General features: G+C 34.5%; 1 long non-coding RNA gene across 1 annotated transcript; it reads left to right on the forward strand.

The window, feature by feature from the left end:
* Positions 1-281: 281 nt before the first annotated feature.
* Positions 282-2,062, forward strand: LOC148223340 (uncharacterized). The gene is made up of 2 exons (XR_015804538.1): positions 282-493; positions 865-2,062. It is a non-coding gene; the product is annotated as an uncharacterized LOC148223340 (long non-coding RNA).
* The last annotated feature ends 7,855 nt before the right edge of the window (positions 2,063-9,917 follow it).

The raw sequence follows: 9,917 nt of genomic DNA on the forward strand, positions 1-9,917 counted from the left end.
AAATTAAAAAATATTCTGATATCATTTTATTTTTCTCTCCTCCCTGTAGAAAGAAAGAAAATACTTTATGGATGATATATTTTTTAGCTATTTTCCAAACTGAGCCTATCTGTGGTAATTCTGGGAAAATTAGTTTTGTCCTGCTTTCAGCCCTTCATTATGGTGCACTATTGAGAAAGTTAGCATTGTGTAATGGTCTTGATTCCTTTAACTAGATCATTACATTCTGATAAAGAGACTTTGTTATGGAAACCTTAATTTTGGGAACATCAGAATTTCCTGAAGAACAGCAATAGAATGGAAGTTTTAGAGCCTGGTAAAAGTGAATCTCCAGAGAAGGATTTTTCAGTTCAGAAAATATCCAGATTTTGTGTAGAAGCAACTCTAAGGATTAGAAAGGCATATAGAAATTATTTGGTTGCTGTATCTTGCTGAAAAGACATTATTTCTTCATTCTTCTTAAAATTTTCTCAAGGAAGCTGAGCATACATTTGTAAGTATTAAAAGATGTCTTTCTCAATGTGTCTTGCTTGAATCGCTGCGCTGCAATTTGCTGTATTTTAGCCATGGAGAAAATGGCAATGTTTGCCAGCTCACTGTATGTTTGTTTTTATTCTTGTTTGCTAAATACTGATTAAGAACAAAAATTAATTCTGAAATCCCAAATGTTTATAAAACTGATGGGCAAAAAGCTAAACAAAATGGTGCCTTATTTTCCCTAGCAACAGTCATGCATGATAATAAATGTCACAATGGTTTTTAAAAAAGATGGTTCATGTTTAGGTTTAGTTATCAAAATCCACAGCATATAGGCTGACAGCTTTTGAAATACATAAACTATTTCTGTCTTTTTTGTTTCCATAGCAACTGAGTGCTCAAAGCTTTGGTTTTGCACTTGTGGAAGAAAAAAACACCCTCTCAGAGTAGGATCTGGAATAGTCTGGAACAAAAGAAGAATGGGTGAAATGGAAAATTAAACAACTACACCAACATCAGCACTCTCTCCCTCAAAATAACCCAAAAACCAACCAATCCCGAACAAGCCTAGCACAAAGCGTTTCTCCTTCAGTTTGATGTTATGGATATTTTTTTTAGCTGATAGATGCATTGCTTTGGACATTTATGTAATCAAAGGCTGGCCCATTTCACTGTGCAGTGCTTCAGAAGAGTAAATGTTCACAGTGACATTTATTTAGCTGATCACTTTGTTCACCTTGAAATGGAATTTCATTATAAACAGAAGCTTAATAGATACTCTATATCTTCTTTCATAAAGAATACTGCTATTCAGAAATGTGTCATTGAGACTGTCACTGTTTCTAGTTTTGATTTGTTTTGCTTAAAAACCTGTTTTAAGGAGGAACACTGTTTGTTTCAAAATATTTAGGTAAGATTTGTCGCATGAGGGAGACTATTTTACCAAATTGAAAGGGATATTTATGCATATGTAGAAGTATATTTATTTAAGTTGCAATTGGGAACAGAATTGAAAGAGAAACAAGGTAACGGGAGTTATATTATGTGGATAATAGATGACTAGGAAGATGCTACAGTTTAAAGGGTTTCCATGCATACTCAATTTTGTTGTTTATTTCCTGAAAAAAAAAGATAAAGGTAAGAGAATGTCCCTGAAATATTCATCCCCTGCAAGAGCTAGTAATGCATTCAACAAATGAGAAAACTTGATTGCATTTAGGCATTCATTGGAATGGATTAATGGATTTAATGTTTTCCATCTATACAAATATGCAGATTTCACCTTAGTCTTACTTGCTAATTTGTCAAGTACATATAGTATTCATGAAAGAAGGTGTTACTGTTACATAAAATATACAAACAGATTTTAAGTGCAGTGAAATTTGCTTGATCACACTATTCTGTACCATTTCTCTAGTAAAATTAACATGCATGTAATAATCCTTCCTTCTGTGGCAAGAGGTGCAACTGGAATAGGTCTATTGTCAAAAAGTATCTTACTGATTTCAAACTGAACTGTTCTTGAGTTATATTAAGCAAATTTAAGACAATAAAGAGATGTATAATGTGATTTAAATTCCAAAAATTGCACTTGTCAAAAACATAGTCTGTAGAACTAGAATTAAATTTGAGCTAGCTTCATACGACATTGTGTACAGTATGTAAAAAGCGAATTTAAAATAGGCTATAGTGGTAGCACATTCCCTTTAGAATATTAACAGAGTTTTGTCAAGGTAACATTATCCCTAATGCATAATGTCCTGATTAACCAAAACAGTTCCTAAAGAGCCATTCCAATCTACTGGTTAAAGGCCATATAAAATGGCACATGAATGAATATAGTCTGGAATGGCTTCCTGGTGTCTGTTTTCCTCTGTCAAATAAATACATAAAATATTCCTTATAATAGCTGGAATACATACTTGTTTAGTAGACCATGAGGATATTCTACAGCATACACAATAGTGTCCTTAAAGGAGAGTAAGCCTTCTGAAGTATTCACTACTCTGGTTTGAATGAAACACTCAGGATTTTTGTGTATATAACAGCAATTTGTAGATATGTGTTTGTGATAAATTTCAACCTTCCATCCTATTTATTCACGTGCTATGATCAGTAAAGGTTAGCTTTGGTTCAGATCAATGGAAAAGCTGCAACTACTTCTATTGTCTTATTTTTAGCTGCTCTACATTTGCAGCTGAGAAAGGAATGGCATCAATCAAAAGCTGCCAGATATGATAAGAAGGAAAATGAGAATTTCATGCACTATATGAAAATTTTGGAAAAAAAATACAGTTAAGCTGGTTAATATATAATTAAAAGCTACTTTGTCTGCAGCAAAAGTTGAATATTTGATGAGCTTTCTAAGCATTTTTTATGTTACCTACACAGAAGTACACCCTGAAAAATCCATATTTACTATATATTTGAAAAAGTAGACTGTTATTTGAGTCATAGAATCATAAAATGGTTTTATTCGAAAGGGTCTCAAAAATCGCTTAGTTCCAATTTCCCTGCTGTTTGCAAGGACACTTTTGACAAGACCAGGTTGCTCAGATTCCCATCCAACCTGGCCTTGAACACCTCCATGGATGGGTCATCCACAAGCTGTGTGAGTGCTTTACCACCCCCACAGGAGAGAATTTTCTCCTAATATTCAATCTAAATGCACTTTCTTTCATTTTGAACTCATTCTCTCCTCATTACATGCTCTTGTAAACAGCCTCTCTCTTTCTTTTCTACAAGTTTTGTTAAAGTTCTGGAGGGCCACAATTAGGTCACCCTGAAGCCTTCTCTCTTCCAGGCTGAACAACAGAATTTCTCTGAGCCTTTTCTCACAGAAGAGGTGTTCCATCCCTCTGATCATCTTGGTGGGCTCCTCTGGAGTCTCTCCAGCAGGTCGCTGTCCTTGCTGTGCTGGCACCCCAGAGCTGGTGCAGCCCTGCAGGTGGGGTCTGACAGAGCAGAGCAGAGGGGCAGAATCCCCTCCCTGGCCCTGCTGCCCACGCTGCTTTGGATGCAGCCCAGGATATGATTGGGCAATGCTGTTGGTTGCTGCACTTTCTCTGTAATACTGTCAAATTTTCTTAGATAACTATTCTAATGTTCTACGGGCCAATGTTTCAGGTACACATATTTAAAATGAAATTTACAGAATCTTAAGTTCTAAGTTATAAAAACTGCTTTTGAAGTAGTTCCAAGGATGAAGATTCTACAACTAATGGCAAACTGTGATCAAAATTAGTGAGCTTATGAGCTTAGTAAATTGTGTTTGAAAGAGCTGGATGCACCCAAACATCCAAGTCTTTATTAGAAAATTCTGTTATACTTATTTTAATGTAATGTTCTATTGTATTTTATTTGTTTGGAGAGCTCTCATGAATTCAGATTCACTCAGGGTCTGATCATTTAAACAGTGCTTCTTTTTGTGCTTCTGTTTTACTGATGAAGTTTATCAAGCAATATCCTGCTTCTGTTATGTGTGATTAGTGTATAGAAGGAAAGCTAGAAGACATATTGGAGAATTGCTCCCCATGTCTCATTGAAATATGTCATGGTGTGTAGACTGCACATGGATGTTAAACACAGTATTCTCAAACTTGGAAATTCAAAAGTACTCCTAAGAGAGGGCTAACAATATGAAACAGCACTGGTCTTAGTCAGCTATGGATGACACAATTTTGTGACATGAATGTGATTCACCTCTTGAATTGATTATTTTTAATCACTTCTAAGAGCATTCTGGATTTCTACATTTTTTTATTTTATTAAATTGGTTAAAACTTATTTTTCATTGACTTAAGCATTTTCTTAAGCAAGTAAAATTTTTTGGGCCACAGTTAGATTTCAGAAGCATTGACAATGAGTAAGTTCATATTTATTTCTAAAAAAGAAATAGATGTGTTTCAATCAGGACTGTTTGCTAGCCCAGCTAGCTTTAAACAAGTGGATTTTCAAATGGTTTTTCGTTTTCAGTAAACACAGAACAGAGAAAATGTGAGAAGGGACGGATGGTTAGTTTATTCTTGTAAAAGATAGAGAAGTTATATTTATTGAGAGAGTACACTGTTCAGATTCACAGAGAGAGTATGCCCTCAATTTCACTGCACTATACCAGTGTTCATTCAACTGATGAAGTTCTCAACTCAAAGGGCAGTGTACACTTTGTTCTAAGTTCCTGCTGGAATGGAAAAGCTGACAGGGGGAAACTTGCACAAAGGATATTGTGCTGTTAAAGTTTGTTCAAAGCGACAGTTGTAAGATCTCTTTGAAATGAAATTGAAAAGGAAAAACCAATTTTCTTTGAGGACAAAGTTCAGCTCATTTGTTGTTCCTTACCTGTCTAATTTCTTTCTCCATAAAAGAAATTTTGACTAGGTCTATTTGAAAATGTAGTTTATCCTAGTACAGGCATAGCTCAGAAAGTTTAATTCCAGTTAACATAATATTTGTAGACAGTAAATAAAAACGAATTTATTTCTGTTTAGGATAATATAAATGCCAAATTTTGCTGAAAGGATTGGATTTTTTAAGATAGGCAACATGAGTTTTAATGGATTTTTCATTCACTTCTGCACTAGTGAATAAATAGTAACATTAAGATATTTCAGGGATAAGTTGAGCTCCTAGAAAACATAAGCTATTTTGGAAAAATTTAACTACCAAACCCAGATAACTAGTGAATTCAAATCCACTAAATATTTTAAAAGATTTGCAATATGTATTCTCAATATATATTAATTTGACTTCAGGTGAGGTTACAATAAATTATAAATATATAGTAATATATAAATGTTTATTTATTATAAAATTCTACAGTGTATATGATTATAATAATGCAAACAAAAGCTAATAACACCACCTGTTTTATGAAAGGATTGAATACTTGGATACAGTATATATTTGGATGTAGTGAAATTTATCTCAAAATGTAGCATGTTTATGTTTCAGAGTGTGTTGGAGGAGTTGACTAATTGGCAGTCTACAAAATATTTCTATTTGTCCCTGTTTTTCATGGAAAGAGGTCTATCTGTTGTGGTACTTGTAAATGCATAACATACAAATATAAAATGGTATATCTGATCTAAGGACCAAATTCTTCACATTTATTTATTTATTGCCTACTTCAAGAGCATCATATCTCTCTGTCACTGTATATACACCACAGCCCCTTATCCCACCTCTATGTTCATACAATGTCAATACTCATGACTAACTCATGACTAACTCATTCCATCTATCCATTGACTAAATTTTTTGAAAGGGCAGTGACTAAACAGGTTTGGAAAAATCTCTCTACAAGTTATGGTTTTGCAAGTCAATATTCCTTCTCCTTTATGGCCACGTTAACCACATATTTTATCACAGGTGTAAATTTAACCCATGTCACACTTGCAGTTTTAATATTGTCCTTCAACCCTGTGCTGAGCCAATCTACTCTGAGCTGTTTCAGTCAATACCTGATCAGCATGATCAGCCAGTGGATCTAGAGACTTATCTACACTACAGCTTAAAATAGAATTAATAATGCTATAATAAATGAAATCTAATTATCTAACTGAAATTAAATTCATTGTTCCAGGACTAATTTAGTAAGGTTTGAGATGGTGGGGAGATGATACTCAAAAGGATCATAAAATGATGTTTGTGAGTGAATAAGCTTGCTTTTCTGTCTCAACATTGTTGACATTCAGACAATTGTTTTATAGTACCTGTATCTAAAGGTAGGGCCTTGATTCAGATGTATTTTGGCCCACCCTTTAGGGTTAATGACTTTATACTGGTATTTTTTTCCACAGATACTAATCCCTAAAGTGTGTAATACAGCTCATCTCCCACAGCTGAAGTGTGATGCAATTGCCAGTTTACAGATGGGCATCTGAAGCACAGAAGTCAATGTTGCTTTTCCCAAAATCAAACACGGGTGTTACTCAGTGTTACGCTTGGGAGAACACTTGAAATTGGACTTCCTCTTTACCTTTTTCTTCTTTTGTTTAAAATACCTAACATAATGAGCGCAAGCAATCTTTGAAGATTTTTTCTTTACAGCCTAAGAAGATAAGCAGACTGATCATAACTACAGATAGAAGAAACGGAACATATATGTTGGAACATTCACAATATGTGTAACATACATATTAATAACATGGCCACAGGGATGCCAAAACAATATTATCATCTGTGGGAAGTAGTTGGACTTGTTTCAGTCGAGAGCTGCTTTCAGAAACTGTGGTTATTAGGAGTAAGAATATGCAATGTTGGCTTGCCATCAGTTTTCAAAACAAGTGCCTTTTCCTTCAGCCCTGGAAAACTATCTCCAGAATCATTGCCTAGAGGAATTCTTTTGTTCGGTTTTCTGATAATGATAATGGTCTGGCATCATTAGGAGAGAAAACTGTGTCCTTTAAAGGGTGATAACGTACCCTGGAGGGATAACAGAAAGCATATATTCATCCCAAAATTTTAGGATGTTGGTTCCACCTGCACCCAGAGAGGGTTGTGTTGGGTCATGTGCGTTGATGGACAAACACATTTTAATTTTTATTAAAGATACACTGTATTCTGGTGACATGCTGCTGAGACCTAAGAAATTTATTTTTTTCCCGGTTTTTCTAGCCTGTTCTGAAGCTAAGCGTATTAAAACCTGCTTTCCTTCCAGAAGCTGAAAGTGATGTTTGGCTCAACCTCTTTTCAATGGGTGAATCACAGCCAGTTCACATCATGGTTTGCATTGCTGGAAAAACATCAACAGACTGGCATAACAGAAGTAGGTTAAGCTTCTGTTTAGTTTGCAGATTGGCAAACAGATGAGGATCACTGGTATTTCAATTATCAGTGAGCCAATGGCCTCTTCTGGGTACAAAAGAAACTGAAATATGTTCAGTCCTGGAAAACCTCAACAGTAATGTAACATTTGCTCTCAATTACTCCTTGTATGACAGGATTTCTGATGGAAACAGAGTTCAGAAAATATCAGCATACTATGATTATGCTATTGTAATCTGTCAGGTAGTCATAAGGCTGGAAAAAGGTCCACTATTTCAACCACAGAACAATTTTCTGCTTGTTAGAAACAATGCATATTTTTAGAAAGGAGAGATATGTGTACACTTATGATGGGCACTTTGAAGAGATGCATTTTTGTGGCTAATTTTGTGCAATTAATTTTCAGGCAAGGATGTAGTTTGAAGCTGAGATTGCCAGAATGAATCTGCTGCCCTGACAGTAGAAGTAAATAAAAGCAAGCCAGCTAACTCCTTGCTTGATCTACATTTCTTAGGGTTCATGCCTGTGGGGAAAAAATTGTCAACCAAAGGTTACAGGAAAAACATTATTTGATATGATAGGCTTATGTGGTTAAGCCTACCTGGTTTCAACTGACAGAAAAAGCTGGTGCATTGTTCCATTAATGTGTAATATTTTAAACACGAATTTGTTGCAGATATAAGTCAGCTAATAGGTAGCCTTGTCAAGGAATGGATCATCATCAAGGCTGTGATGTGATGAAGCTGAAGATGGCTTGCCTCAGAAGAAAGGAGGGGTGTAGCCTAAGGAGGTAAAGACTGAGTATGAGCATACCTGTGGCACTTCAGGACGATGCTGATTTTATAATAAGCTGAAAAGGTGCAGCTATGTTTGTATTTACAGGTGATTATATGATTATATCAAGGTTCAAAAGAAGGTGGGAGGATGGGATGAAATGAAATAATGAAATGAAATGAAATGAAATGAAATGAAATGAAATGAAATGAAATGAAATGAAATGAAATGAAATTGGTAGTTGACACGTATGTCCTGGATAAAACAAAAAAGTAACTTCTATTTTCATTAGATCTCAAATTTCAATGAAGTATAATGTTTTACTTTGATTAGTAATAATAATAATAATAGTAATGATAATAATAAATATTATTATAATGATATAATAATAGTTATTAATATTATTATTAAAGTTTTTTCTTTATCTATCAAACTGCATATATCTCAACCCATAAATTTTATAGATTTAAGATTTCTTTTCTCTCTAATCTCACTGATGGGGGACTCAGTGAGCAGCTGTACAGTGCTTGGTTGCTGGATGGGGTTAAACCACATCAAAAACCAGAGTTACTAACACAATATATTTTCATGACAGTAAAGTAGACAATTAATTACTGGAAAGCAGAAGAAATCCCTATGAGGAAATAAAACCTGAAATATTTGTTTTCCCACACATGTAAGGCAGACTATTCCTGCCATTTACTCAGGCACCAAAAAATCTATTTAGAAAAACCCTCATATGCTCTAAGCAAACTTATACGGTGTTTTAATGAGTGATGAAGAATGGAATGTTACCATTCTATCAAGTTTATGCTTAAAAACTTTTCCCATTGTTTTCACTTTTTAACATTTGCATTGAGGAAGTTGGCAAGAGCTATCAAAACCTAAGCAGTGTAACTTGAAAGCCAACTGCACAAAACAATCAGGGTCTAGAGGGATGTATAATAAAATATGCCAGATTGTGTCATTATAATGCAGTTTTGGAAGAATTATACATATTCATTCTTCTCATTTAGCAGCTGAATGGCAACAAGCAGGTGAGAACATCTATATGATACATCAAGCAAGACAGTTGCCATTATGAACAAAACATAAAAGAGTGTGACAGAGCTGAAAAATGGAAGGAATGTTCTGTTCATACCTTGCAGGCATTGTTATTCTTTGATAGTGAAATGAAGCTCGCTATGGAGAGGGGTATGTCTTGTTGTCATTGTAGGTAACATTTCTGTGACAAATTGCAAGAAGTGTGTATTTCTTAATAAAATTCTCAATAAGTTATTTAAAGGTATTCTTAGTTTAAGGAAACTGCCAGGTTCTTCTCATTTCTATTGTTATGTACACGATGTTTTTTCTTTCTGTCAAATGAAGGCTAGATTCTCTAATAAACTCCAGAAACATGACTTTCTGTTGTAATAATGAAAAATAAAATTATACCATGACATTACTGAATGACAAAATAATCAACTCCCTTCCCTATTTCTACAATATGTTTTTGGATTGAAAAATGCTTCTTTGTGTCTGTGAAACAAAAAACTAAAAGGTCCTTTCTGAACCCTGATTTTTCCCTTCCTCTCCAAAGTTTTTCAATGCAATACAGACAAGTTGCTGTCTCCTGTCCTTCAAGCCACAGTCATTCTCTGACAAATTTTGTCACAACAGATCTGCCTCTAAAGAATTAAGAGTTGTTGCTTTGTAACAAGATTATATTAAAAAACATAAACTTACAAAGGCATGCCACATATTCTAGACAAAGCAAAAATATGATTTATGTTTTCGTCTGGGCCATATTTTCAATAACAGATATTCTGGAATGAAGAAGTGCTTACACAGTTGAAATGACTAGACAACATCTAGACCACTGTTTGCTGTTTTATTTCCTGCAGTAAGACATAGAATTATAA

This window comes from Sturnus vulgaris, chromosome 6 (assembly GCF_052056855.1).
Source record: "Sturnus vulgaris isolate bStuVul1 chromosome 6, bStuVul1.hap1, whole genome shotgun sequence".
Classification (NCBI taxonomy): domain Eukaryota; kingdom Metazoa; phylum Chordata; class Aves; order Passeriformes; family Sturnidae; genus Sturnus; species Sturnus vulgaris.